At 34.1% G+C, this 27,973-nt stretch overlaps 1 protein-coding gene across 10 annotated transcripts in view; it reads right to left on the reverse strand.

Moving 5' to 3' along the window:
• The window catches only part of FLRT2 (fibronectin leucine rich transmembrane protein 2), a 113,730-nt gene that overhangs the window by 47,895 nt on the left and 37,862 nt on the right, over nucleotides 1-27,973 (reverse strand). For 7 of the 10 annotated variants that reach the window (XM_031952412.1, XM_031952417.1, XM_031952414.1 and 4 more), the window contains exon 2: nucleotides 6,267-6,375. The exons of 2 other annotated variants lie outside the window; for them this stretch is intronic. The gene's annotated coding sequence lies outside the window, so the exon portion shown is untranslated. Of the gene's footprint in view, nucleotides 1-6,266; nucleotides 6,376-16,627; nucleotides 16,650-27,973 lie in introns of those variants that run through there. One more of the 10 variants, XM_031952411.1, reaches the window with a different exon arrangement.

The following is a 27,973-nucleotide window of genomic DNA, read 5'->3' on the forward strand; positions in this document are numbered from 1 at the left end:
ATTTTGCCAAAGCAAAAATCCCAAATACTTGAGAAATGTATTTCACTATAACTAATTGCTCCACTTTGCAATACTCGTCATGCTATCAACTTGTTTTGTAACTCAAAGCATGTTCATTTGCTTAATAATTTCAAAAGTTTTTGTTTTTGTTTTGTTTTAAAGAGGAGTGGGGAAGCTGTGGCCTATATTTCCACTATAAAACGCTTAGGAACAGTTTAGTATTCCTATTCCTAGTTAACAGTTCACTGAGTACTCATTGTCTAAGACAGGCAGGAAGAATAAAGTATTAATACAGATCCTGCCCAAAGAGATTATAATCTTCCATAGAAAAAAACCTGAGGGAGAAGATAGCATTATGATGAATGGAGAACAGTTTGGAGAACAAACCCACCTCCCTAACCCAAAGGTCAGAAGGAGCCTGAGCTCACACAAACATGAAAGGGAATGTTCTTCACAGGTTTTGAAAGGAAAAAAAAAAAAAAAAAAAAAAAAGCAAGCCTTCCCTTACCTTGCATGTTCCCAGGGCAAGGACACAATACAGCAGTGTTAAACATGAATACAAACATCAGCAGAGCCCTATGTCAAGGGTGTAACTAGGGTGGGGCCAATAATAGTTCCTATACTCTAGTATTCCCTGGGATATGCAGCTGCAGACCAAACACATCAACTCTGACAAGGTTCATAAAGCTGCTTTCAGAGCCTGTGTTAGCTGGCAGCTGCAGAAGCCACTAGCTACTGCATAGTAAGTAATTCTCTGCTTAAACCAGGCAGAAGCCCAGTTTGAACAGAGAATCTGGGAGAGGTGCCGAAAGAAGAATTTCTCCTTTCTGCAGCTCTGGAGGGCATATTGTTATATCCTGTAAAGCTGCAAGGGAAGAAAGAAGAATGGTATATTCTATAAGAATGTACCTAAAATCTTTACTGCATGTAGTAAGCACTCCCCAAATAATGAAGGTAACCTTAAAAATCATAAAGTTAATATAAATGATAAAGTTAATATATAAGAAATATCTTGTAGCAAGGACCTTTAACCCATTATGAAATCTCATGTGTCTGTATATATATATATATATATATATATATATATATAATATATACTTACAAATTCTCATTTTGGTTTCAATATTTTTACTCTGACAATGATTAACTTTTTAAAATAGGTATAGCTTAAAGTACCTAAGACCTTGCTTAAGTCCTTCCAAAGTTTTAAAATTTTGAACCTTCATATTCCCCATCCCTCATTCAAAAAAGTATCTTCAAGTGTTCCACAAATATTCATTATCCCATTTTTAAACTCGTGTGATAACTAGAAAATGAATTATAACTATACCATTGTTTCAATAACAAAGTAGTTTAATTGTCTAGCTTGATGGGGCCACATTAGTTCTGATAACCAATTTCTAACAGTAACCATGGTTCTTTTGCTATGATATTCCTTGAAAAATAAATGACCATATTCCCTGAGGGATAAATAAATAAATCATACTGCATAGATAATGACAGTCCTTCAGTCTACAAGATCCAATCAATAGCCAAGAACTAACTCAAATCACCACTCATTCTTGAAACATCCATATAGCCACTGTCAGGTTTTGATTAGCTTGAATAAAGAGTCATTTTTCCTTTTCTCCCCTGGCTCCCTAAGGGTCCCCTTCTTCCTCTCTCTCTGGGGTGTTCCAATCAGCATACAGCACTTTTCTCTCTCAACTGTCCATAATCTCCAGGGAACTTCAGATTGTCCTCTTCCTATTATAGCTAAGAAAATAACTAAAAGCTGTGAACATGAATTCAAGCTATGTGTATCCTGGGACATGCTCTGGGCAATCATCCCCAGGATAAAGAGAATGTCAATCCAATCTAGGAAACATCTAGATATTCAAGAATGAAAGAGTTCTCTTTCTTAAAGTTCATCCTTGAAATACATCTAAATTGTGTTTGTGAACTCGAAGCAATCAGTATCTGAGAGCTAGATGGATTATCCCTATTGATCAACAACGTTAGTGATTATAACTCACCAGAAGCAACAATTTTCGATGAGATTGAATCTTCTGTTAATTTTTTTCTAGTGAAATAAGTGTATTGCCTTCCCAGCCCACAACCCCCATGTAATCAAGCTTCTTATAGATACTAAAGATAATGCATAAAACTTAGTAAAAAAAGAAAAACCTTATGGTAGGCATTAGGAATTTAAAAACCTTTTAAGGCCCTAATATCAATATAATAGCTATAATTAAAAGAGTATTAAAAGCAAAAATTTACTTCAAAGATAACTCCATTTCCAACATCTTAATATGTTTACTTTCTACTAACTCTTGTGCATGTTGCTTCTCTGAATCCTATTTCTATATATTATTTCATTTATTCAGAAAGATGTCCGTTTCTTTTGTACTTGTTTTTTTCTTTTAGGTGTAAGAGAAAACAGAATGAATTAAAATCTTAGAGATTGAGAAGTAGAACACCAGATTGGAAAAATTATGGAAATAAATACAGAGGAAACTCTTCCCTACCTTACAATCCCACATATATATTCATTAAATTTATACAAAACTCAAATATAGCCAATGATAATATTTGCATCATTCATATAGCAGCCATTACTTAAGATGGAACATTAAAAAACCACATGGAATTTTTATGTATCCTTGAATAGGAATACACAGAAATACACACACACACACACACACACACACATATATATATATATATATATATAAATGAAAATATTTTAATATATAATCTTCTAGAATTTATATATATATATATATATATATATACATATACATATATATGTGCATATGTTTGTATTGCCACAGTTTAAGAATATGGAAAAGCTGAAGAGTCTAAAAGGGCAACCAAAATAGTGAAGATTGTGCTATCTAGGGAGTTAAAGAAGTTGGACAATGGGTAAATGTTAATAAAGGGGTCAATTCATGTAAAACGTCAGGAAAACACTTTCTACTAGTTAGAGCTATTCAAAAGTGAAATAGACCATTTAAAGAGGCCATGTGGTTTTGTTTTGTTTTTTTTCTTTTTGGAGATCTTTGAGCAGAGTCTAGATGTTTACTAGTTAGGTTGACTAGAAGATTATACTGCTTTCATGTATAGGGTACATTAGATAGCCATTGTGGGCAGCTAGATAATGCAATGAATGGGGTGCTGGGTCTGGAATCAGATGACTCATCTTCCTGAGTTCAAATCTGGAATCAGACACTTAATAGCTTTTTGATCCTGAGCAAGTCACTTAACCCTGTTTGTCTCAGTTTCCCATCTGGAAAATGATCTAGAGAAGAAAATGTCAAATGACTCCAAGGCCTTTGTGAAAAAAAACCGCAGATGAGATCACAAAGCTCAAAGATGACCAAAAAGATAGAACAACAAAAGATAGCCAATGAGATTCCTAACAACTCTTAAATTCAGATTCAGATTCAGAGTGATTCAGACTATCCACTTTAATGATATCTAAGAGCAAACAAAGCAATGTAGTAGAAGCCCTAAGAGGCTATGTTAACTATAGCCCAAACCTATGACAAAATGGAGAACATAGACCTGAAAATCAATATTTATCAAATTCTCTTTCTTATCCTGCCATCCATTTTTATGTGTACATATTTCTTATATGTAACTCAGAGAATAGTTGCCTTTTTCTCTGGCAAGGAACAGAGCTGACAAAAAAAGATAAGTGTTAAAGGCTAGGTGGAAGATAGGGAGAGAGAATCTGATTGCAGAATTATGGAAGAAAAATATACCATCTTTAACCCTTCACTCATTTGAATTTTGACTATCCATTTTGTTTTCTATCTTGTTTCTTCCTCCTACCTAATTGGTTAAAAAAAAAAAGGAAGGAAGAAGAAAGAGACAAAAAAGAAAGGAAAATAAAAGGAGGGAGGAAACAGAAAAAAATAATGAAAAAAGAAAAGGAAAGGAAAGGAAAATAGGAAGAAGAAAGAAATAGAATGAGAAAGAGGGAAAAAAGGAAGTCCATGATAATGTCTGTTTTTCACAAAAGCTTTTCTGTTTTTGTACATTTGGGAGGGAAAAACAAAACAAAACAAAACAATAAAACACCTGATATTTGTCAAGTGTTGAGGACATGAGTGTATATGTGCATATGCCTGCATCATTTCCCCATTTTATACAGAAAAACTGCGTTTTTTGCATGAAATGGAAAAAAATTCCATCTTGGAACAAATTTCTAATACTAACAGCAATAAAGTTACTTATGAATATGAATGACCATGAAGCAAAAAGAGAAAAGTTATGCAGCCAGGGAAAAGTTAAAGAAAATCCCATTTTTTAAAAAGGAGTTTATTGCTTTCCTTTCTCTGGTCACTTAGTGTGCAATCTATTCTTGTCTAATGACAACTGTTAGAAGCCATGGATAATACCTGGTTCATCTTTCAGCCCAGAAATACTCAGTGTAGAATTCTATGACTTTGTTTGCCTTTATATGTATTTTAAATTGTCAGACATGCATTTTCAAATTGCAGTTCAAGCCATTGTGTACCCAAATCTAGTCACCACACTTTAATATCTTCCTGTTGCACTAGGTGGCAGTACTTGAAAGTAGTTAAAATAAGAGCATACTTCCAGGGTTTAAATAACATTGAGGGCTTCACTTTAAAAAAGCTAGAACACATGTTTGTCCAAAGTAACACATAAAAAAGAATACTGCACTTAAAACCATTTAATAATAGATTTGTTTTTTAATCCTTTCAATTATGGCCAACTTTTTGTGACATGATTCCGGGTTTTCTTGGCAAAAAAACAATGGAGTTGTTTGCTATTTCCTTCTCCAGCTTATTTTACAGATGAGGAAACTGAGGTAAACAGGATGAAGAGATATGCCCAGCACCATACAACCAGTAAGTGTCTGGAGTTGGAATTTAATTCAGATCTTCCCAGTTTTAGGTTTCTTTCACTATACTACCAAGGTATCCCCATGGACTTAGGAAGGAAGGGCCAGAAACTTTGAAGTCATAGAATCCAAACTCTCTCATTTTATAGATCAGTAAATGCAGAAACTGAAAGGTAAAGCTACTTGAGGGGAGATAACATCTTGTGTCTCTTTTTGTAACGGTAGCACTTAGTATAATTCCTGGTACATAGTGGGTGTTTATTAAATATTTACAAAATGAGCAAATTAATTTGCTCAAGATTATACTGCTGGTAACTAATACCAGTTTACAAATCAGAGATCCTCTCACTCTAAATTCAGTGTTCTTTCTTTTAAGTATATCATGCTCAGTAAAGTGAGTGAAATGATCAGAAGGGTCAAGGCTAAATGTGGATAACCAGTTCTGGCACTTAATTAGACAACCATGGGAGCAAGTTAAACTGAGTCTCGGTTTCTTCATCATAAAAATGAGCAAAGGTGTGTTGGTAAATGTTTAACAACTGGCTCTCTAAAACTTCATTACATCACAATTGTAAGTTGAATCTGCCTTATTAGAATTTTTTTAATTTTCTAAAGTCTAGACAATGAACAAAAGAATGAATTAATTCCACATTTGTATCATTTGCCTATTTCCAAAAATATAAATGTTCATATTGAAAATTTAACAACTGACTTCTCAGTCAATAAGAGCTGACAACAGCAAACCCTTAAAAACAGGAATAGTAATAATTATACTACTTATTACAGGATGATTGTGAAGAATGCTCTTTGAAGTTATTATTAAAAATCTCATTGCAGGAATAATGATAATCTTGCATTTATATGGAATTTGACAATTTATGTGACAGCTCTTTACAACATGTCTGTGGAAAAAAAATTCAAAGATACCTTTAAAAGTAAAAGGATAAGATTTTCTGTGTTATAAATGTTCCTTTGAATTTCAATTTTCAAACCATCTTTCACTTTAGCAATGTGTGCTTCTATCAAAAACATTTTCTAATTGGTGGAAGCAGAAAACTTCTATGACTCATATTGGTTCAAAATAAATGTTTCTTATTCATAAACATTACACAGATTAAGACACATCATTAATTTAAACTAGACATTTCCATGGGCTTGGGAAACAGGTTGTCTTAAGAAAAATCTGAATGTTTTCCAACAGGAGTAAAATATTATAAACATAGAAATAAATATATGAAACTCTGAGAAATCGCAATCTCAGATAAAGGTGGAGGGAAGTAATTATTTATAGCAAAAGTGAGAAAATTCCACCAAAAAAGTCTTTCAACATTGACCCTTCCCTGGCTCATTAATTCCAGCCTAAATTCACTACTGCTGAGAACATCAGGCTCTCTATTCAGCAGACGCCCACCTGTTATTTAGCTGAATGTGCCTGGCACCTTGACATTCTATGGATTCTAATCAAAACCTCGTGTAGAATGTCAGCCTTAGAGTCCAAATCGAATTCCAGCCATAAATACCTGGAGAGGGAAAGGGAAAGGAAGAGATGTCTAAATATCTAGAAACAAAAAGGAAAACAAAATTTAAGTCATTTTTGAGTAACCAAATTCAAACACAATAGCCCTTTTGAATGAATATTTGTAGACATCAAAATGTATAACCTTCTGTGGAAACAATCACATTCATATCTACATTAGAAATATCATAATGTACTTGGAGCAAAATGAAAACTCAGATCCCAACAACCTTTCCTATATTATGCATTTACTCCCACGAGGCTGTTCCAGATCTTGCCAGCAAACCTCTGCCTTCACTGTCTAAAGGTAAGTACAAAAGAGCTTTGCTGTCATTTCTAGAACAGATGCAGATATACCACATTATAGATTATAACTGGAACACAATAGCATTAAAACATAGTCTGACCTAACTTACTAAACAGACATTAATCCAGTTTTCCCTTATCCACATTTTAATGGGCTTTCCTCCTTACAACTGCTTATTTGTTTTACAACTTAATTCCCTACTTAGAAGGTCTGTTCTATTGAGTTCTGACCAGGCTGAAACCTAGAGGAATTATTATAAAAGAGTTATCATTACTAATATATAATCTTATCTTTCTTCTGTATTTTTCAATGGAATTCAGAAAAAAAATTACCCTGGGACAGACTGAAACACTTCTTTTAACACTTCTTTTATTCTTTTAAAATCAATGTTCTTTGGACTATTGCACAAGTGAATAAAATGACTTCTTTTTGTAATTTGACAAAGGCATATTATCATTATTTATACAACACTTAAATGGATTATATTATTTGATCCCCAAAATAGTCTCTTAAGATAGACATTATAGAGATAGGGATGATATTATCATGCCCATTGTTACAAAATGAGGAAATTGACTATAAAACATTATACTTTCTATTACTCTTTTTAGTTTTGCAATACAAAGACAGGCACAGGAAATAGGATTCTCTAATAAATTTCAGCCTGATTTCCACCAACTCCACATCCCTATACATCCTACTGGAAATCTCCCACTGACTTCAAAGACACTTTTCCTATATTAGAAGAACATGCAATTTTCTAGGCTATGAGAATTTCATTAATATTTGTATTAGTGAAGAAGAATTAAGATTCTCTTGCAATGAGATAAAAAAAAAGAAATCAAACTTGCCTCTCCAAAAGCTATTTTCTATTTACATACATGGATATGTCTGATAAGAAGATGTAAAAGTAAAATTAAAAATGACTTCTTTCAACTTGCTCTGATATTTTTACAAGCATATCCAGAAATTTGATGTACTAGATTTGATACCAAAAGATCAGAGGATCAGAAATGTAATCCTAAAAGGGACCTTAGAGACCAAATAGTATCAACCCCTTTTTCTCACAGATCAATAAATTGAGGAACAGTAGTTAAGTGCCTTACTTAACATTATATCATTAATACCTATCTCCAGCAGAGTTTAAACTTAGATCTTCCTGAATCCAAATTCAATGTCCTATTCACTATAACACAGTGATGTCAAGCAAATCTCATTTACATCCAATTATTAATTTACATAGCAAGATGGCAGAATTTCACTCTCAAATACAACTGATTGTTTTATGCATTTGGGACTTAGGGAATGCACATCCCTCTAACTATTCCTTATTCTCTATCCCATTTTTGGAAGAAAAAAAAAAGAAGATCCAAATGTCCTTCCTCCCATCAATAAGTAAATATAACAGAGTTCATAAAAGAGACTCTCTATCAAATACAGTTTTCCCACTGGGACACAGCATATCTTCTCTGTACATTGACTTTAACTTTGAGAGAATAGGTTGGAATTACTGCAGGAAGTAATGGCTAAGCCTTCTCCTCAGTGCCCAGCCACTGATTTTCAAGATGACTTGAGGACCACTGTCATTCAGCTATTCATTCTCATTTCAACATCAATCAGTTATCATCTTCTTTATCACCACCATTATTACTCAAAATGAGATGCTCATGTCTGATAATAACCTTTGTAATATTCTTTAAGTCCTCATGGTTGAAGCTGTAGCGCCAGAGGTTTTATTTCAGCAAAACTCACAAACTCATATAACTTTTGAAATATTGAAGAGTATTTGAATAATTCTATACTCAACTGATGTGAAATTTATTTGTTTAAAACAATACAGTTTAGTGTTCTTCTTATAAAGAAACAATACTAAGGGGCCTTGGGGGTCAAGACAAAAAGAAACCAACCATACAAATAAACACATTTATCTGGGCCTTTCTCAAATTCTACAATGAAAAATTCTTTTGAGGTATTGCTAGCCTTGCCATTTGCTGAATAAGGGCCAGAATCTCTCTCTCAATTGTCTTGCTTTACTCCAATTGACAGTAATGGAAGTTGCACATGCATATTGAGGGCAGGATATAGTCCTCAGAGGCTAATAAAAAGAATGAAACAGAGCATCCTGCCTAGAAAGCAGAATAGTAAAAGGGAAACTCAGCTGCAGGGAATTAATGAAAATCTATGCATTCTCTCTAAAGGCATCAACCAAGAGCTTGAAATTGGAATTCTCCTCTTGATGTATGTACTTAACTCTCTCTAATGTCAATAGGAGTTTTGTAGCTGAATCAGAAGGGGGAAATAGATCAGTATGTCATTTAAAATGAATCATTTCACTGCCTTTCCTCTCATTTTTATACACATTGACAGTATATAAAAATACATTTAAAAAATCAATTTAGCCTTGTAGTTTTCTGCCCCAAAGCAAAAATAGCCACTGGGATGATGCAATTCAATAACCTTTGAATAATTATTTAGATAGGGTCAGCAGGATAGATTACTGAATTTCTCAAGATTGAATTTTTCATTTGGGAATCCACCAAAGAACACTGCACTTCAAAAACTCCTCCTTTATTTTGAGACTTGTTTTCTTTTTTTTTTATTATTATGTTATTTACTAGAAGAACTGAAATTTAAGAACATCTCCAAGAAACAAACTATGTCAACTGGGAAATCAAATGAACACTTTTATTTCAAAGTAAAATTATATTTATGATTACTTATCTTTAAAGTGCATTTGCTAAGATAGGAGAAATAAATTACCTATTATCAAATAGATTTCCCTGTCAACTGACAGGCTTTGTCCTTCTAAGTGCTATGATGAGTGCTTCATAATTTAGGACAAATGTCCTGAACTATATTTAGAAGAATAACAATATTTGAGAATATGTACATATACTGAGAGCATAATCATTCCCTTCCTTCCACCCAACATCTTGTGGGCATGATGCAAAGACTCATGGGCAACATAACTAAAATACTTTCAGGGTGTGTCTGCAAAGACTTTTCACCACTGCAACAAAAACAATGCACTCAGTTTTAATATAGAGAGCATGATTTATGTAGAGTGTGCCAAACATGCAATTACTTTTAAATATGGGGACAGCCATACAATCTGAAATAAGGTTTAAAAACAAAAGGACAAATGACTAAGTAGATACCTCCTATTCCCCACCCCCACCTCCCAAACATCCATGAAGTGCTCTGTTTGAACAGCACTTCAAGCCCAAAGGTTAGATAGATTTTAGGAATCAGATTTTCAGAAAATAAGCTTCAGCTCTCCTTGAAAGGACTTTTCAGGCATACAATATGCTTATTATTTTTTTGAAGACAAAAAGTGTTGAAAGCTTTTAAAAACATGTAAAGGATTTTAGTTTGCAAGCAATGAATAAAATAACAATAACAATAGCAATGTTTTAGCACTTCATAAATGCAAGTCTGTCTACTGTTGAGAAGCGGATAATTTTAGGTTAATTTTAATGCCTTTGCCTCTTACTGAAGGCTTGAAATTGTGAAAATTAGAATCATGCTAGTCAGAGTTTGAAAAGTCAGCTGATAAGAGCAAGGAAAAGATAGGAGTTCCTGTCCTCACAGGAGACAAGCAAACCTACAGAATACTAATCCTCCTGAATATGAATGAAAATGAAGTTGCTTCCAGTGAATTTGGCAACTGGCATTTAGAAGCTGCCCCCACCAGATAGCATTTCAAGAACAACACAGATTGGGAGTGACTGAAGATCATTGTGCAATGATTATTAGTCACTGGTGAAATCAATGGTTTGCCTAGTCAGAAGAAAGACAAGCAAGTTAGCAAATAAGCAAGTTTGTAAATCATCTGTGGTTGCCAGCAGAAGTATCCTTACCAAGTCTTGTATAACCCAGACAGCTGCCGTTTTGAAGGCAGATGGTGTCAATGAAGAGCTATCTGAGATGGAAGAGAGTTTACTCTTTTATATTCTACTGATGTGTTCATGGTTTCAGTGAAGCCCTATTGTGAAAGGTTTAGAGACTGGGGTAACTCCTCAGCTAATAACAGGTTTCTTTGGCAACTTAAGCGAAGTATTCATTAAGCAAGCAATCAAGCAAATAAGCAATCAACAAGCATTTAAGTGTCTGTTGTGTGTCAAACACTATAGGGAAGTCTGAAGATACAAGGGAAAAAATAATCACTGCCCCCAAGGCGCTTGTATTCTATTTGGGAGGGAGGGGTGTACACATAAATATATGCAAAATATTTTCAAAAAAATACAGTTGGATGCAAAAAATATCCCATCCCAGAGTTTTGGTTTGGTTTGGTATTGTTTTTATTAGTTTTTTTTTTTCTTCTTCTTGAGGGGAGGTTGTTTTTGGTTTTTTATATCTGTGCAAAGGGAGAAAGAGGGTTCAAACTACAGGAAGATGAGCTTAAAAAAAAAAAAAAAACTCTGAAAATTCATTGTTGAAGGAATTTGAGGCCTTAAAAAAAGGGAATATTCTGAACCAGCATATATCTTCCAAAATAAATTATACTAATTATTTTATCCTCATTTCCTTTGTGGTCAGTGGGGAAAGGGATGCTAGGCATAATATACATGGATTTAAACAAATTATTTGACACCATCTTTCAGTAAATGCCATGAACAAGATGACAAGATATAGGCTAGATAATAGAATGGTTGGGTGGATTCTGATGTGGATAAATAAATGATAAACAATGGATAAATATCAAGTTAGAGAAGTCTCTAGTGGAATGATTTAGAGAGGAAGTGTTACAGGCTTAAAATAGTTTTGAGACAGCTTTGGTGAATCTTATATTATAATAATAATATTTAAATGTTATTTTGAGCACCAGTGTGTCATATTTAACACTTTAAACATGCAAAATATACTCATTATTTCTTTTGCTCCTCAGACTACTTTTATTATTACCTGTCCTGTTAGAAAAAAATATTCCATTAGCTAAACAGGGGTATTCTAAGTACAAATTCACTTGGTCTTCTCTACTTTGATGGAATATAATTAAATTCTGTCAAAAAAAAAAAAAAAAAAAAAAAAAAAAACCTGTTTCATTAAAAAAAAATCTATTTCATTTCAAAATCCCCCCAGGAATTTGCAATGAGAATGTTTCCCTCTTTCTGTGTCCCATCACAAGCACATTCCTGCCCTTTCTAGTACCTCTCTCCAAGAACATACATATACACACAGAATAATATTTTTGAGAAACCTGTTTCTTTTGCATATGCATGCATAAAAAATGAAAATCAGAAATGTTGCAGGGCTTGGAGAAAAACATACTAATATACTGTTGGATCTGTAAACTGATCCAACCACTCTGAAAAGCATGTTAAAAAAAAAAAAGCATTAATCTGTGTATACTCTTTCACCCCATGTTACTGACAAGGGGAGCCCTGAAACTCGCTCTCTCTCTCTCTCTCTCTCTGACTTAGGGAATGAGCCATGAGGTAAATAAAACATTTGAGAAGCTCCTTGAAGGGGGAGATTCTTCTTGAACCCTGCCTCTGTGAAAGACCTGTCCCAGGCAAAGTGGTTTCCTTCTGTTATCTAGGTGGGACCAGTTGAGTACCACTCCTACTTAGCCAGAGCTAGAGATTCCAACCCTATTGAATTGGAGATTAGCCCAGAGCCGATCATTCAATTCCAAGATTCTCTATTCTGATTCCAACTTAAACTGCACCCTGCCGCCATCAAGAGCTACACCTAGCTTCTAGACTAGGTTTCAATTATAAAAAGAGGCAACTTGAACCTCAGTCTTTGCAGAGGACCTAATATGCCATGACATGCTATGCCAAGGAACCTCTCTCTCCCCTTGTCATAGCAGCAACCTTCTACCTACTGAAATGGTATTCTCTTTCAGCATTACCTGCTCTTTATCTCTTTCTCACCTATTTCCCTAACAAGACTTTAAACCTCTCTGTTGGGAGTTCTCTGCTGGAAACTTCTATGTCAGGACCTTGCCACCAAGGAATTCAGTCTTTCTATTCATGCACAGCAAAAACTGATTTCCCAATGCCAATAAAACTTTTTTTTTTTTTTTTTTTTTTTTTTTTTGCCAGTCTGGCTTTTTGGGTTCGTAAATTCCTTTATGAAGGACCTCTGCACTGCCAGAAGGGGGTTCCCACAAGTTCCTGCCTGTGCCAAATTCTAAGTGGACATAACCCTGAACTTCTTCATTTGATTCTCTGACCTTTAGGAACCCCAAAACCTCATCAGTACCACTACAGCAAAGATATCAAAGAAATCAGGAAAGACCTCATAAGTATATAAATATGTTATATGGATGACATGGAATATTATTGTGCCATAAAATATAAAATACAAAATGGACAGGTTCAGAGAAAAGTATTAAAACTTCTATGAACTGCTGCTCTGAGCAGAGGCAGGAAAATATATACAATGATAGTTACATCATAAAGAAAATCAACTTTAACTGACCAGTATTCTGATCAGCATAATTATAAACTATGATAGCCCAGAGGAATAAGTTGATCTCCTTCCAGAATGTAGAATAAAATGTATATTTTTAGTCATGGCCAATATAGGAATTTGCCTTACTGGACAATATGTGTTTATTATGAAGTCTGTTTGGTTGTTGTTTTGCTCAGTTGCTCAGTTGGGGAAAATTGGAAGGAAAAAAAAAATAACTGCTTGATAAATTGAAAAAAAATGTTTTAAAAGAAAGAAAACGCTTGCTATGTACAAAAAGTAAGCAAATTCTTAAAAAATAAGGATAAAAGAGATTTTTTTTCTTCTTTGGGAAAGAAGAAGGGACAGAAAAGAAAGAGGACAAGAAAAGGGATCATCATCTCTGTTCTCAGCCTCCTTACACATTAATGTTTTTTTCCACTGATGCAGCATGCTCACCAGGGCTTTTTATGACCTTTTCTCAATGAGCTTCCATTTTCTCTCAAGCAGTCAAAGTCTCCTTTTGTTTTTCTCTCTTTTATGGGGAAGAAGAACTCAACTCTAGCCAGTGGCTCTCCAAAGGTCATGTCCTAGCAAAATTATAAACAGCAATTTGGTTTGGGAGGCATTAACAATTGAAGAAACCAGGGAAGGGCTTCATGGAGAAGATAAGAAAGAGATAATGAAAGATTAGATTTAGTGAAAATGTAGGAGAAAAGCATAATAAGCCTGGAAATAAAAGTTATAAAGCAAACTAGCTTGTGACCTTGAGCAAAGTACTTATCCACACTGGGCACTTACTTGAATTCTTAGTTATGAGGAAGTTGGGTTGGAGGATTTCTAAGGTACCTTCCAATTTTGAGTATCCTTTGACACAACATTTCATTTGAAACATTTATTGCTTGACTGGAGAGCACAGTTAGAAAAGCTTAATCTAAATTCTCACAGTTTTTAAACCAAGATGAATTGCTATTTAGGATAAGGTGGCTGTGCCCACACAAGAAATTTTTGGAACATTTTTCTGCATAGAATAATGGCTTAATAGGAGCCATGTGGTTAAATTCCTCTAGATTGAAAAGAAAAGGCTTCAACTTATTTGTGGAAGTAAAGTGAGAATAATTCAAGCAGAATACAAGGCAGTTCAGAGACAAAAACAAAACCCTTCTGGCTTTCTCTCTTCACTGGTCTTTGTTGTTTTGAACATATACAGACCCTATGGGTGGGAGCAAAAATCTTCAAAGATCACCTAGTCAAATTCATTTTCATCTACCACTAAAACATAACTCTGCCAAAAGTAATGGAAACCCTGGCCCTGTTCTTTCTCAGATGACAAAGAGCCCATATCTGGCAATCCTAAATAAAATATAATTCATGCCAGAAAGATCAAAAGGGTAGCAATGGCATATTATAAGTATTAATGCCAGCAGAAACTAACCTATGGCCCACCTACAGAAACCTCATTAACCACACACTCAGAACAGCACTGTTCCAACCCCTCCCTCAGGAGACCATGAATGATACATAGCAACAAAAGACAATATAGTTCATTGATACAAATAATATAAACTTAACTCATTCCAATGAGCACTCAGGACTAGCCCACTTCTAATTGCAATACATTTTTTTTTTTTGTCTAAGGTCAAATGCTTAAATACAGCAAGTTACCCTGTTGCACATGGAAACTGTCTAAAACATTGTTGCTTCATGACCATTGTTTCAGATGAAGAAAAGGAGGTAAAGGGGACCACTGCAGATAAGTAAGATAAGTGGTAAAGCCAAGAATAGAACTAAAGACACTTGATGCCTGAATTTTCCCCTATGTTCTAATCACCAAACAATCCCCCCTTGCATTCTGTTACTCCAACAGCTGCTGGGATTCTCAGCAGAGCCCCGAGAAGGAGTCATAGAGGTTTTTCTGTCCTGAGCTAAAGAGAAAAAACTCTTGTCAATGCTTTTCTTTATATCAGTAGATAGCTGCTTGGGCACCTTTTTTTAAAAAAAAGGAGAGGAAAGATACAAAAAGGAAGAGAGGAAGAAGAAAGAGGAGGGAAGGGAGAGAGGAGAAGAAGAAGAAAAGGGAGAAAGGAAGAAGAAAAGTGGAAAGGGGAGCAGAAGAGAATGATGGAGAGGAGGGGAGGGAGAGTAAAAGGAAAGAGGGAAAGAGAAAGAGAAGAGGGAAAGGGAGAGACTAAAAGAGAGACTATGGAATAAAAATGACGAAAATGTAAGAGTTATGACAAGGCAGTACATATATGACTGCTAAATATGCAGTACTATAAATGAGTGCTAATGAATTTAGAGCAATAAAAGATCACTTTGAATTTTAGAGGACTATGGGGCTTTTCATGGAAGGTGGAAGATTTGAGCTGGATCTTAGAAAATTCTTAGGATAGGAGTGGGTGAAGAAAAAAAAAATCCTAATGCATTATGTTCATGAAACAATAGCTTAAATAGTAAAGGCGGCTAATATAAGCCAAGGCAGGAGGGTATGAAAACTTTATTAAAGAGACCCAACAGGTCACAATGTTTGAATTAAAGGATCCTATAATCTGAAGAATTTAATATAATATAATGTCTCTCGCACATCAAGTGCACAGTAAGTACAAAGTAACTTGAAATGAACTGAATTAAAAAGATGAATTGGAGCTACTTTGGGAGCTAGGGAGTTTATTTATTCTTCCTACTGTTGTTGTTTGTCCTTCACTCTTGAAGATGATCATGAATTAAATGAGGGAAGGTTGTGCAAAATCACTTGTCTCACTTTCCCCTCCAGAGTCATCTGGCTCCAGTGGCAAGGTACATATTAAGATGACTGGAAATGACCCTGAGAATGGGAGACCTTGGCCTTTTTAAGCTAAGTCTTTCACGAGTCTCAGTTTGACTGAGGTCACATCCATTCAGTGACCAGTAGCAATTGAGGAAGAAAATCTCTTCTTTCACCTAATCAACAACAATAACAACAACAACAACAATCCCAATAAATAAATAAATAATATGGAAGGGGAGGACCCTCAGAGTTTCTGGCCAAAGCAGAAATGATTGCTATTTACCTTCAATCTGAATCAATCAGAACCCAAATAATGACCAAATGGGGCTTAACCTAGAACCAATTAGAATCACATTGGTTTTAGTCTAAGGCATAATCCTTAAGAAAGAAACCTAGCCAGTAAACCTCAAGCTATTTTGGAAGGGTTCAGAGGGACAAAAGAGGAAAAAAAATGATTTTAAGAGCATCTGTAGGAAAGAGTCCTTACTATATTCTTCCTAAATTATTTGGTAGCAACTAATGCTACTTAAATAGAGGCTAAACCTATGATTTCATTGGATTGAGAATATATACAGAACTTTTTTTATCAATGCAAATCTAAACAGTTTCTGAAATTATAGCACTACAGGATTATCCTGAGCATTGAGAGATAAAGTGATTTTGTCTGGGGTTATACAGTCAATGTGCTGGGACTCTGGCTCTGGAGTCAGAAAGACTCCCATTTTTTAGTTCAAGTTTGTTCTCAGATATTTATTAACAGTATGACCCTGATAAGTCACTTACCCCTATTTGCCTCAGTTTCTTCATCTGTAAATGTGAAATGATGAAAAAAAAAATGGCAAATCATTCCAGTATCTTTGCTGAGAAAACTCCACATGGGGTCATGAAGGTACAGATGTGACTGAAAATAAATGAACAGCAATACAGCCAGTATGTGTAAGTTAATACTCAACCCAGGTCCTTCTGGCTTCATGGGCAACTCTCTATCCACTTAGTCCTGATGCCTCTTAAAAGAATCAGATAGAAAAAAATGTTGAACTCTGAAAGCAGACAAGGACATACAACATTTCATATTTCAGAGTTTGAAAAACTAAGTTCAATAAAGTGTTAATTAACTCTGCTGTCTTGACAATAAATACAAAAGGAATAAGAGAAACATTTACTCTTTCAATCCCCTCATTATTGGTTGGGATCAGCCCATTATCAAGTATAGATGTCAAAAAATATAAACTATTATATTTATCTTTTCATGAAATCTAAGAAACTATCTTCTGCACTAATCTTCAATACTTGTTCCTTGAACTTTTCTTCCAGTTCTCAAAAAAATCTAAAGAAGAAAACTGACATATATTGGAGGAGTCAAATATAGTATATAAGGTATAGACTATCTACCCTCCCTCCCTTTTCTCAAGAAAAAAATTTCACTATTATATTAAGTTATATTGGTCACAGCTGTTAACCATGAAGGGTTAAGCAGAAATTTAAGAATCAGCACTCTTTCAACTACCTAAGAATTTGAGAAGAATCATGAATAAATTCCTCTCTTTTTCTGATCAAATTTATTGAGGCCAACTTGGATAGAAAAATATAACCACTTCAATTCTGAGAGTAATTCCAGAAAAGGCTTCAAACCCACATGATAATAATTCTTAAAGTGACATGCTACACTATAAAACTGTATAACCAAGAATCATCCTATTCTGAAGAAAACTATACTATTTATAAAACAGTACAAATATTTTTTGTTGGTTTAGAATATTTAGAATGTCATAAGGGACAAAGATAGAATATTGTCCTCGTAAGATATCTGATGCTGTAAAACATCTGATTTTAACACTCAGCCAAATTAAAACAGATACTTTGTTCATGTCACAGAAAAGTATTACAAACACTTGAAACAGTAATTATTTTGATATTTAACCTCTTTTTATTACTCTACCCCTTATGCTATGAAAACAAACTGTAGTAGAATATATAAAAATGTCAATGATGATTTGAAAAAAAAATAAAAGGATAGTTAGCAAATAAATACAACATAAAGAAATACATTTACTATAAAAACCAGGTATCCTCTGCTCCATTTTGCCTTTAAGTGTGCTAATTAAATCATGCCTATATGCATATAAATATGCAATATTTATATGAGCACCAAATGCAAGGATTCATTTAGCTGCTCTTAGTACTGTATTTAGGATTGTAAAGGAACTGAATTTTCAATCCACATGTCAAAGTAAAATAGAAGATGCATGCTGTCTGTGTTTGGTATTCAAATAATTTAATGAATAATATGCAACATCCATATACCATATTCTAGAGTTAGAATTGGAAACCTTTTCATAACTTAGCCTTTCACCTTTCAAACTTGATGCCAATTTGACACAGGAACAAAAAAAATGTCTGCCAAAGAATACAAGGCATAATTTATATGTCAAAATGCCAGCTCCGCCCTTGTCAGAAATGGCTGTCAATACCAGAAGCCATAGAAAAAGGACAGTGCAGATGCACAGTCTCATTTGGTGTGAAAGCTTGTCACTTTCTGTTCTTGAACTTTTCTTAAAGTTGAAAGATGATATGCCCATATTGGGAAGGGGTGTTCTGCAGCATAGCATTGTGGCTAAAATGGACATACCAGCATATTATAAATATACCACTAAGGCTCACTGTCACAGTTAATTGGCATGATCCTAAAATTCAATCTGGCCAAACCTTTTAAAGGAAAATGGCTTGGTAATGACAGCACTTTGGTTCATTTTTACTGCCAAAGCATAATCCCTCTGAGACCCAGGCTAAATGCCTCGAAAACATCATCGCATACTGCAATATTGGTGTTCTGCCATTGCCCCATCAGTGTTTAACAAGTCGACTTTAGTTTCTTTAGCAGTCATAATGAAATTGATGCAAACAACAGCAACTAAGTGTCTAACTAGATAAACTAAGACTAAAGATTTGAAAACAACATTATTTACTCTGACTGTCCTCAGATTTTTATTAGGACTGTAAAACCAACTTATGATGTGCTTATTTCTAATAGTTTCCTTCTTTAATGTTAATCTCTAAAGGCTGAACTTAATGCATACGATGTAGGATTTACCACTCAAAAATGATTTCTCATGTTGCCTTTGCCCTATCTTTCAGACAATGTCATGAAAAGAATGCCCGAGTCATGTTGTTTTCCTCAGCATGCTAATGAGGGATTCTAAAGCATATATTTCTGGGTCAGGAAAGGAAGTAAGATCTCAACAGTCTTCTTTTGTCCTTTACCATAGTGGAAAGAAAGAAGACTGGCTGCTAAACATCATCCAAAGAAAGAGTAGTAAGGTGTAAGTGACATTATTTGTAAAATGAAGGGTCTGTTAATCTCTAACGCTCTTAACTGGCTCTAAATCTTTGATCCTATAATGTCGTCAGGTATATTTTTGATTGAGCATATTTTTTTGACACTATCCAGAGCACATTCAGCTATGGTACTCAAATGGAGAATTTCAGCTTTTTGTACTTATAATAGTTCCATGTTCAGGATTTGAATGGCCGTGTACAGTCTCCTGCTCTCTTAGAGATCAAATAAGATCTCAGGATGTCTCACTTAAAAGGCAAAGAGCTACATATGAAAGGGCAAAGGAGGTTCACTGGTTCCTCTAATTGTTAATAATTACTCCCTTATAATTTGATAGAATGCAGTACGAACAGTCAAAGATTTGACACATCTTCAGAGTGATGGAGTTGACACTGACAGTAGAGGTGTGATTCAGAGCATGAAAAACAAAAAGCACATAACTGTGAATTGGTATAAATGGTCTATGGTGGTCTCTTAATGTGGAGCAATATTGAATTTTCCCCTAGGGAAATTCCTTCATTTATGGGTACATGCAGAGTGAGTGCTAGGGTTAAGATCTTATGTCCTCCCACACATCAGAATTTTCACGTGGAAAATCCAAGAACAGTCACCTAACAATTTACATTAGAATGCCAAATTGGAAATTCCATTACACTCTATAAGGAAAAAAATAAAATAAAATAACCCTTCTCTATGGAACCTAAAACTTGCAACAATGAATTTTGGGTCAAGTCTTACATTACTAAGGTGGAATAGATACAACTCAAGTGATACCAAAAAAGATCCCTTTACCCACTCCAAAAATCCTACCAGTTGTTTTTGGCACCTAGATTAGCCTCAGGCTGGTTGACAGTAGAAGAGACATGCTGAGTATATAGGAAGTTTCATTTTCTCTGAGAGTTATGGCATAGGGATGATGATGCAGATGCAAATACACAGGGCACTGTCATAGCACCACCAACATAAAGGAGGAGATATTATGGAGTTAGGCAAAGAAGGGTAGGAGGATGGTTACTGTCAACTGAATTCCCTAACCTAGCTTAAGACTTCTCCAAATAGCAGGATTAACCTGAGGTGACTCCTACTACCTCCTTGGTCCTTGAAAAGTCAGCCAACAACTATCAAGTTAAAAATACCCTCGGATAATTTACAACAAAATTGGCAACAATTATCCCTGTAACTTTTGTATTTTCAATTTAAGGAGATTCCAAGTCTCTCTCTCTCTTTTTTTTTTTTTATTTAACCTCTCAAAAAATAAAAAAAAACAAACAAATAAAAAATTTAAACTCTCAATGACATTTTTCTATGACCATAAACCAGTGATAAAGATTTTCTTAGGTGATTCATGTTTTCTACAGGCCAGTTAAAGGTCCCACATACCCTAAGATAGTCCTGATTTAAGGTAAAGAGAGTATATTTTTAACTAGGCTTTATAAAATTAATATTTATTATTGTCTTAATGTTTTTGAGAGAAATATATGTATGGATTCATGCATACTGCACACATATATGGAGAACACATAGACCACTATAAAAAAAATCCTCATTTTATAGAATCATTTTTGTACATTAACACACTATTAAAAACTACTAGCTCTCTAAAAGTTCCTCTAAAAGAATGTGATTAGATGACAATTACAACTGTATTCAGTTGTTGAAGGACTTAACTATAACTCTAGAAAATATTTATTCTTGGCTCATAGTTGGGTAAACTGAGGTAAAATAAGGAGATCTATAAATATATATTTATACATATTCACACATATAATACATACACATTTATGCTACAATTTGGAAGGAACTAAAATGCTAAATAGTTCTTTTTATTCACAACTAACATTTTCTTTTCATGCATCCAGAGAATGAGAATAGAAAAATACCAAAAGAAAAAAAAACTGCAACATTCTGAAATACAGATATGAATTAAATAGGTTTACTCAGCACATTTTCCAAAATCCCTCTAATCAGATAGGGAAAATAGTTTTATTTCATAGAAATGGAAGCAAATGGGTGAAGGTAAGGGCAGAAGTATAGTAAATAGAAGATTGAAATTGACTCACTTTTTCAAAGAGTATTGATATTATTAGAAAAATTAATCAAAAGAATATACCAAATACTATTTTTTGAGTAATACTGTTGCAAAGTTATCTCAGGTTTTGAAAATCCAACTCGTGGAATCTCCTGGGGAAGAATAAACTGTTCTTAAGTCCTCTTTTATCTATTGAAAGAACATTGTTGATGCAATAATGTTTAATGCAATAATATTTACTGCAATAATATTTAAACAATTATATAGTGACTAAATCAATGTTAACATACTTACTTTGGACCAAGACACCCTATTTTTATTTTTACTGAAAATAAGTTTGGACCTTTTGGATCATTCATGATTGATCATTCCTGATTTCACAGACAACTGCATCAAATATGCAAGAAGAAAGAAAGGAAGGAAGGAAAGAAGGAAGGAAAGAGGAAGGAAGGAAGAAGGGAAGGAAGAAGGGAAGGAAGAAGGGAAGGAAGAAGGGAAGGAAGAAGGGAAGGAGAAAGAAAGAAGGGAAGGAGAAAGAAAGAAGGGAAGGAGAAAGAAAGAAGGGAAGGAGAAAGAAAGAAGGGAAGGAGAAAGAAAGAAGGGAAGGAGAAAGAAAGAAGGGAAGGAGAAAGAAAGAAGGGAAGGAGAAAGAAAGAAGGAAGGAGAAAGAAAGAAAGAAGGGAAGGAGAAAGAAAGAAAGAAGGGAAGGAGAAAGAAAGAAAGAAGGGAAGGAGAAAGAAAGAAAGAAGGGAAGGAGAAAGAAAGAAAGAAGGGAAGGAGAAAGAAAGAAAGAAGGGAAGGAGAAAGAAAGAAAGAAGGGAAGGAGAAAGAAAGAAAGAAGGGAAGGAGAAAGAAAGAAAGAAGGGAAGGAGAAAGAAAGAAAGAAAGAAAGAAAGAAAGAAAGAAAGAAAGAAAGAAAGAAAGAAAGAAAGAAAGAAAGAAAGAAAGAAAGAAAGAAAGAAAGAAAGAAAAGGAAAGTTTATTACTTGCCTACTATGCACCAGCTTAAAAAAAAATTATCCTCATTTGATATTTAGAACAATCCTGGGGGGTAAATGCAATGATTATCTCCATCTTACAGTTGAGGATACTTAAGCAATCCTTAAAGGGACTTACAAAAGGTCACAGAGCTAGGAAATGACAGATACAATTTGAACTCAAATCTTCCTGACTTCAAGCTCAGTGCTCTATCCATTACACCACCTAATTACTTTCAGACAAGCAAAGTGGCAAATTGAAATCTTTATCCAATTGTCATTGCTGAACCATCTGACTTGTTCTAATAAAAAAAGTGTTCAGCTTTATTATATATATATATATATATTTCCATTCCACATTTCTATTTCCTTCGGTAGAATTAGTCTTGTCAGCAGGACACCAAATCAACACTTGTTGCACACACTTAGACCTAACTTTATTCACCTGACAATATTTCATTTTATTTTGTTTGTTTGTTTTTCCTCAGCATACTTAAGAGGGGTGAAACTGGGACAGCAAGGGCCTTTCTTCAGCTCTGTCAAAGTTCTTCTCCCTCTGCCCCCCAAGACTAATGCAATCCTTTTGGAATAGTGCTAAAGTAACCTATGTACTTCCTTAAGATTATAGTAACTATTTTGAAGCTAAATGTATTACAATTTCCTAAACATATCCAGGGCCCCACAGATTCTAAACAGTGCATATAAATTCATAGCAATTGGAATACATTTCCCTTGATGATTAACTTATTTGCTCCAAAGTATTTCCCCTCCTTTTTTTTCCTCTCGAAGTATCCAAGTGTCTTTTCAAGTATGATTACCCAAAATAGCAACTCCTCTGTCCTCCCCCTGCCCTTATCCTAATTTGATATCTAAACCAATGACTTGAGCTTGAGGAAATAGAGCCCAAGATATTTTAACACATATTGACACCAATGGTGATGCTAAATTTGGACACTAACATTGCTTGCATTGTAGAGACAATGTTATCACTATTAATAATGCTAAGGAGCCGTTGAATTTAAAGATACTGAATAAGCTCCAAGTAGCAGGCTCTTATCAAGATCATTTTTACACACAACACATTTAAACAACTGAAAATTCCACTTGTCTTGTATCATACATCTATGTTTTATTTTCAAATCAATGTGACAGAAGATTTATTTTAAGAAAGGTAATGGCATATAAGACACTCAGATGCAAGGTAAATTTATGATTATATAAAGATTGAGGTTATTAGTACCACCTTGAGTATTTAGAGCAGTATATAGCAATATAGTCTTTGAGCAGTACACCCATTTATGTCAGCTTAGGCATTTCTTTTACTCCAGCAAGAACTGTTTTAATGATTGATTTTATTCTAGTCCCAAAGAGCTATGAATAAGGGATAGAGAAACAGGTGACAGAATCGGGATTTTAATGTTAAAATGAGGCAAGACAAATCTGTCTATGCCTTTGTAACTCTTTAGTTCTATATCACATCTGCTAGTTTTCAAGCCTAAGTTTTCAGCCTAGTTCCAACTACACATACACTAAAGATGTAGCAGTTTACTACTAAACTAGTATGTAAGAACATCAGAATTCTAGGAGTTGGAAGCCTCCCTGGGCTTCAGTTTCCTCTTCCATTTCAACTAAATGATCATTCATTCCAGAGTTAAAGATCTCTAACCTATAATCTAATAAATGGTCAAATGAAACAAATAAAATGAAAAAATTAATTTGGTTCTTTATCATGTTATGAAATGACCAATATAGATATAAATCTCTTTTGCACTGGTATAACAGAAATGACATAAAAGAAACTCATTAGGTAAAATAATGTTCAGATTTTTAAAAATCATAGGACCTCTTTTGAAATTAAAATACCACCATAATCTTAATCTTTGATTAGTGCTTTTCATAGTACCTACCACATAATAGGTACTTATTAAATGCTTATTGACTGACTGATAAATTGGTTGAGTTCACTTGCAAATCAAGACATTACCTTCCTGATGTCATTGGGACTTCTCAAGAACGAAGGACAAACAAGAAATTGGTCAAGTTATGATTTTCATTCTATGGCTTATTAAAACAAATTAATCTATTCATATCTACTTAACACAGATATTTTGCCTTATGTCCTGCCATTCCTCCTGCTCTATATCTAGAATAGCACCATTCATCCCATAGACCAGATCTCTCTTTCTTGATGTGTTAATCTATTCAATATGGAAATCCACTGTGGGGGTGAGCATGATTTGTGAGTGACACCTAAATTAAATGATTATATCTAGTTTCCTCATGCCATGTATTTCATATCCATCTGCCCTGGATAAAGATAGAAGAGTAGAGTTAAGTTAAAATGTCCCAAGATTCCATGGTTGTGGACATTGAGTGGATGAATCCATTTCCAAGTTAAGTCATGGTCACATCTGCAAACCTTCCTCCCCTTTTTCTTCCACCCTCTTCCATCTATACAATCATTTTATTATGGAAATGAAATTTAAACCAATTCTACCACCAATTCTGGAAATAAGTTTGATTAAAGACTGACTGCTCCATGACTCTACTCATTATCCTTATAATTTTCCAAACAAAAATTCTCTTCTTTAGTCACTACTCTCTTATATACAGGGGAAGAAAAAAAAATAAGTGTCTAATAATTGAGGGGGAAATTTTAAAGGAAAAAAAATTTCATCATAGAACTTTAGATCAAGAAGGAAGTAAATTAATATAATACCTTCATTTTACAGTGATGCCCACAGAAAGAAAGTGAGTTGTCCAAGTTGTCCCTAGGTATTATTTTTCTAGATGTCTACAAATGACTTTTATACATACAAAATTCTCTATTTCCTGATGGAAGAAGAGTTATCTTTATACTGCACTGTTGTTCAATATCTCTCAGTTCTTACCACCCATTCAACTATATCTCTTCTTGGGAGATTCTATTACAATGTAATTGATTTTTCCCCTTGGTCTAAAATTCCCTTTGCTGTATTCTGTTGAATTACTTCCCTTGGGCCTCTCTGAGCAATTACTCTCCTTGCTGTTTATACTATTCAAATATCAATACATTTCATTTCGGAAATAGTAATGTAATTGCATGATAGCATTCTTTCCTGTTATGGACCTACTATTACCTTATGAGTATGGGGAATTCACGTGCTTCCATTAAAAACTACTTTAGCCATTAAAAGTCATGAAAAACAAAACAAAACAAACCCCTTCGCTCCAAAAAAAAAAAAAAAAAAAAAAAAAAAATGTTGCCAAGTGGTGAGAACCCAAAAGAAAACAGGACTTATCTTTTTTTAAAAAAAAAATACATAGGACAAAAAATATTTCCACATTTTGCCACTAATCTTTGATTTTCAGAAGACTGTGGAAAAACATAGCCAATGTTAGATGGACCACATAGAAATTCTGCACACAGATGTAGTCTTGCCTATAGAGTAGATGTAAAATAGAACCAGCTATCTTTTGTTAGGAGAAAGTTTCCCAATCATATTCCAATGATCCTGTCAATCCTTGAAATTCTACCATAAGACTTCATTTCTTTGAAAATTCTTAGAATAAAAATTTTACCACCACAGGTAATCAACTATACCTTAGAATCTATGCATTTCAGATACTTTCTAATAACTGAGAATGTTTTTTGTTTTACAGGGATAGAAGAGGAAGCTATTAGATGCCTAAGAAAAGTGGACATAAAAGAAAAGTGGCTCCAAAAATGTCATGAAGAAAAAAAAAAAAAAAAAAACTTAAAGCTATCTGACTTGGATAACATCGATGCCTTTAAGCTTCATCTCTTTACAATACTGCCAAAGGCTGGTGCTATTTGCAAGACTAATGAATCTAGAAAATTATATGCAAAGCCATGTTAAGGTACATTTTAAAAGAAGTATACCAGACTAACTCAGATGGTTTCTAATATGCTACTATTTTATTTTATTCTTATTGTATCATTGTATACCAGGGCAGCCATTCTGAAACTTTATTGGCTGTCAAGGATTTCATTTGCTATTATAATGGAAATAGTATTTTAATGAGGCAGAAGCAATGTATCAGGTTGCCTTGTCTGTCTACCTGCCACAGTATCGCAACAATCAGTATATTTTCAGTGTTCATTCCATGCAATTCATAATCTAACAGATGGCACCATTAAGAAAGTGTCCCTGGTAGTCAGTCTTTTTGAAAATGAGAGCAAAGAAATTGTGAATAAAATTAAGTTGACTGGTATAAAACACGGAGCTTATATTCTTATTCCTTCCAGGATACTGACAATCAGTGACAAATTTCCAGCAGATAGAATCCTATGGAACATTCACACTAACATTTTATAACAACATAAACTGAGATTGTGAGATAGCTTGATAAATAGCTAGCTTCTCACTGCAGGCTGCATTCTCCTTTCTCTGGATACATGTATCACCCCTATTACCATCCAGCATCAAAAGAAAAATTATATACTTCATCATCAGCTATGAAAACTTTGCAGAAGGTTTTCCAAAACTGGATTCAAATTTTGGGGAGACAGAAAATGTGTGTAATGCCACTGACACTACAAGCAGGTCTTAATTCATCAATAGAATAATTAATTTGTTAAAGTAGCTACATTTTAATTTACACTATTTGAAATTATAATTATGCAAAATACAGTCACTTGCTTCAACTCAAAGGAAATATACAGTGTAAATTCAATACTTCTACTTCAGTAAATTCATTATTTGCACTAAGTGGGACTAAGTTGTACTTTCACAGAGAAAAAACTATTCCATGGAAGGAAAAATAAAGCTCTAAGCATTGACAGTAAACTGTTAATAAGGTAAAAATGATCAAGTATTAGTGCAATGTAGAGGTTGTATTTTTTTTCCTGTTTGGGGAATTATGATCAATGTGACAAGGTTATCGTTATAATTAGGAGAGTAATTAAAGTAACAGAGTAATTGGTATTCTGCATTTTTTCCTAGTCACAGAGTTCTAATTGCAGAAAAGAACAGAGAGTAAAACACTTCTTATTTTTAATTCCCCCAAAGAATTACATGGCCTCTGAGCATGCAGGCTGGTGGCAATCGCACATGGCACCTCTCAATTTTCATAATCAAAATTGATTTGTGGATGTTACAAGTAATTCATTACATAGCTTGAATTCTATCCATGGAAATTGCTTTCACCTACTGTCATTCTTTCTTATGCTATTTTATTTTTAATTCTGATGGATGGAAGCATTTTTGGTCCATATGCTTCTTGATTCCAGCCAATGAATTGGTGCTTTGGCATCCAGTGGCTGAAAGTAGGAAAAATGAAATTTTCTTGCCCAACTGAGCTTTCTTAAAAAGACCTTTAGAGCTTTGAGAAAGACTGATGAGAAAGATAATTTCATAATCCCTTGGAGAGGTATTCTGTTATTCTAGCTAAACCTAGTGAATAATCCCACATCCTCTCTCTCTGAACTACACATCTCATATCTAATAAGAGCTCTGACTTCAAAGCCAAAACAACTTAAGACTTCAATCTCTTAAACTAACTAGTTAGGTGACTTTAAACATATTAGCCTATATATTTCTTTACTCACATAATAAAGATAAGACCATCTGATCTGCTCAATTATCAAGGTTTTATAAAAATAAAAACGACATCAAAAACAATAAAGCATATTAAGAAGGACAAAGTTCTTATGAATTCAAAGTATTAAAGAGAAACAGTAAGCTTTCAATTTCAGATAAGGCCTGAATTTAAATATTTCCTTTGATACTAACTAACTATATTACCCCAGGCAAGTCATTTGACATGTCTGTCTCAGGTTTGTTTTG

Source organism: Sarcophilus harrisii, chromosome 2 (assembly GCF_902635505.1).
Source record: "Sarcophilus harrisii chromosome 2, mSarHar1.11, whole genome shotgun sequence".
NCBI lineage: Eukaryota > Metazoa > Chordata > Mammalia > Dasyuromorphia > Dasyuridae > Sarcophilus > Sarcophilus harrisii.